This window comes from Arachis duranensis, chromosome 3 (assembly GCF_000817695.3).
Source record: "Arachis duranensis cultivar V14167 chromosome 3, aradu.V14167.gnm2.J7QH, whole genome shotgun sequence".
NCBI classification, from domain to species: Eukaryota; Viridiplantae; Streptophyta; class Magnoliopsida; order Fabales; family Fabaceae; genus Arachis; species Arachis duranensis.
The window spans coordinates 5886446-5890341 of NC_029774.3; the positions used below are offsets into that span (position 1 = coordinate 5886446).

The window sequence follows — 3896 nt, forward strand, 5'->3', positions numbered from 1 at the left end:
TTTAATTTTGATGTCATAATAATACAATTATATTTGTCTTTGTAGATGATTGAATATACATATAAAATTATTTTATACTCTATTTAATATAATTGTTAATTTTTTATGGCCAAATACTCCTGAAAATGACTGATCGGATCGGTTTAGAAAAATATCTTTTAAATTCCTCTGATCTTCTCCTAACACTTAGTTCATCGAGTATGGATCAAATTAATTCAGATGAATATTGTACGTCTTACAAAAGTAATAGATGAAAATATTCTCTTAATCAATTTTAGGTACAAACCAATTGTGCTTTCTTAACTTGATGGCATAGTCTCTTTCTTTGCTCTTCAGTTCTCTTGCCTCCTCACTTTTTCTTAGTTGCATAAATGCGGCCGGTGTTTACTAGTACTGCATATAATACGATTCATATCCCAACTCTATAATATGTCTCCATTAATTTGCTTAGTTAACTCAGTACAGCACTGGCAAAGGCTTGTTATTTTTACAATATTATTCAAAACTTAATAAATGAGTGAAATTTAGAATTATAGCAAAAAAGCAATAAGATAGATAGCATGAGAAAAAGAAATATTTTTATAAAAAAGGCAAAAACAAAAATCTCTTTGTTATAGTGAACATGTAATCTGTAATCAACAGGGAATGATGAAAGAAAGCAGAAATAGAGAGAAGCTAAGGACAAGATGAATATAACTAGCAAGGTAAGTTTGAACTGGGGATTCATGTTCCAAAATTAATATTTTCCAATGGGTATATATAAGATAACATAACCCCAAATCATGTTGTTCTGCTAATTTAGAAATATCTATATACACTCATGCAACTAAAAGAGGGAGAGTTATCATTTTATTGATTAATTAGAATAGAATGCCCTTGTTGCTCTTGATTGATAGAGTTCCAAGCGGCTCTTTGCTTCTGGCAAGAGGGCTTCGATGTCAGGGTCAGCCATCAAATGCGCCTGCTTGGTGCACCATTCAAGAACAATAGGAACGTCTTCTTGGGCAAGAGCCTCACTCTTGGGCACATGCAACGCCACATAACACAAAAGAATCACCGAAGGAATCTGCACCGACTGCTCGGCGAAATAAACCAGCTGGACCAAGTGCTTTGCGCCACCAGCTTCGATTATGGCGCTGCAATGCGTGTTGTGCAGGAAGTTATCCGTACAAGCGAATTTGTTAAGCGCAATCACAGCTTCCACTGAAACTTCCGGTTCTCTTTCATCTAGAAGCTTCACCAACGGCTCTATGAACCTTGTCTCCGTGGCTCTGAACGTCCTTGCCAGATTTCCAACGGCTCTGACGCACGGTATGAGCAGATCGCTATCGTCTCCTTTCTTGATGACGTTGAGGAACTGCTCAACCACGGCTTTGGCCGCCGGGGAAGTCGGTTTGAAGGCGGAGCGTCTCAGATCGGGGTGTTCCTCTGCCACGGCAGTTATCTCCATCAAGGCCAGAGCTGAGTATCTACGAAGCTCATCCGTGCCTTTCTCTAAGAGAACCGCAAAACAGAGAAGAGCACGTGATTCTGTTATGTTGTTGCAAATGGAGAGGTTTCCCCTTCATCTCCGCCTTAGTCTTCGGGTCCTCATACTCCCTCCCGCCGATACTACTCGCCCCTGTTATAGTATTCGTATTCATATTCATATTTCCACCGCCATCACTAACCACCTTTGGGTTAGTGTTACTGCTATGATCCGTCATTATTGCTGGAACTGTGGGTTGGTTACCCTTAACGGCATTAACCAAATTCTGCATCTGTGTACTTGCTTGGTTGGCTCCCATGGGATGAGAGGGGAAGTGATCCTGATTTGAATTCATCATCTTGTGCTTGTTGACAACGGCGTATTTACTGTGCTCTTGAATGGTTTCGAAAGCCAGATGACTAACCAGCAACCTTATGCAATTGTTCTGTGAGAAATGATCTTGGCACTTTGGGTGATTCGCTGCTAATTCAGAAATTGCCCAAGCCACCTCAATTTGAACCTTCATGTGACCGTCTTTCAGGATTTTGGCGAACACGGAAGAAACGCCGGCGTTAACGATGTGCTCCACGCTCTCTGGATCCTTCCCGAGTAAACCGATGGCTCTTGCTGCGTTCTGTTGCCCTTCTAACTTGCCTTCCTTTAAGAGTTTGAGAAGAGGGGGAACGCCGCCTTCTTCCAGGATGAGTTTACCGTAACGGTCGTTGTCGCGAGCCAGGGAAACAAGGGAGGCTGCGGCGTCGGAGCGTTCCTCCACGGAGCCGTTTGAGAGGAGGTTTGCGATTTGTTCCCAGATGAGGCAGAGGATGGGCTCGTTGGAAGCGATTGGAGGGAGACCGAGGTACTCGTCATCGCGCTCGTCTGCGGAGGCGGAGACGCGGAGGAGCCACTGGACGTCGCCGATGGAGTTTTCCAGCTGCATGGATATTTTTTTGAGTGCGGTGGTGGGGATGATGGTGAAGAGGCGTTTGATGAAGGTGTTGGCGCGGCATTTATCGACGAGGATGAGGGCCTTGTCGAGGACCTGCTCGGTGTCCTCGATGATCCGGCGCGTCGGCCTCTCGTACAGGTCGTTGCTGTTCCTGGCGGCTTGGCGGAGCAGGGCGGCCAGCTTATCGGTTTTGGCCTTGATGTCGAGGCAATCGCTGCGGAAATTTTGCGCCTCTTCCGCCATCTTGGAGACCGTGTCAGCCATCTGAATCGGGCTGGCCAGGATCTCCTTCACTATGCTCGTCATGGTTTCGCCAATTTACAGCAAAACCAACAACGTAACTAGAAGATCAGATCACACACCCGTCCCTACAACGATTCATATACGTGATGATTGCGAATATCGAAGGGTTAATGCGTTACGTTTCGTTTATTAATTAAAAGTAAAATGGGAGCGGTTTCTTTTTTTTGCATTGTCAAGGGGGATGGAGATACGGATGCATACTAGAAGGTGAGGGCGGCAGAGAGTGGCGGCGGTGTTGGAGGGGGGGAGGCGAGGGCTTGGGAAAAAATAATGGGATGGCGAAACGGGTTTTTCTGCAAGAAGAATATCATGTTGTGAGAATTTAGGGCACAGGAAAAGATGAAAATGATGTCGAGCTATATATAGTGGTTGGCGAATGGAAGGTGGTTCAAGTGTCATGCAGTGGGCAGTGGGGAAAAGTAAAGGTAATGTTGGCATTATTTTCCAATCCTCTCTTACGGTGGTACTTTTCCACTTATATTATTGTGCATGTCTCAGAGATACATACATATAGACATGTTCCTCTTATCTTATTGTCATGCTCTTTCATCTCATTTTCTGCATTGCTTGCACCCACTCTAGTAACAGAAATTATATAAGAAAATAAAATGATGATATACATCCATGTCTTTATACAAAAATAATGCAATAGGCATGTAAACGTCATGAACATATATTATATTAATTAATTTAGTTAAATATATCAATTTATTTAACAAAATTTAATTATTTTATATAAACACATTAATTATATATATATTTTTTTGCTTATGTATAATTTTTATTATTAAAAGTTAATAAAAAATAAATCAATCATGTATAAAAAGTGATATAAGTATAATTTATATTATTAATAAAAATGTCTTAGTATGTCTCTTAAAAGTATATCCTAAAGGTATCGATTAAATGATTAAATTCGTATTTGAAAAATTACTGAATTTTTAAATTAGTTATTGAAATTTTTTTAATTAAATTTGTCTTTAAAAAATTTTAAGTTACTCAAATTAATTTTTGTTTATGACATTTAGGGGTGGCACCAGGGTGGGTAGGTAGGGGTGGGTTTTTGCTCTACCCAACTCTGTTATGCTGTACAACAATTCGCATAGAATCTATCCCACTTCTACCTGCAAATAATAAAACGTTGAACTCTAACCCGCCTCTGCACGTACATGCTCC

General features: G+C 41.1%; 1 pseudogene; it reads right to left on the reverse strand.

Annotated features, from left to right (window-relative positions):
* Window positions 1–704: 704 nt before the first annotated feature.
* On the reverse strand, window positions 705–3064 carry LOC107476542 (uncharacterized; annotated as a pseudogene).
* Window positions 3065–3896: the final 832 nt, after the last annotated feature.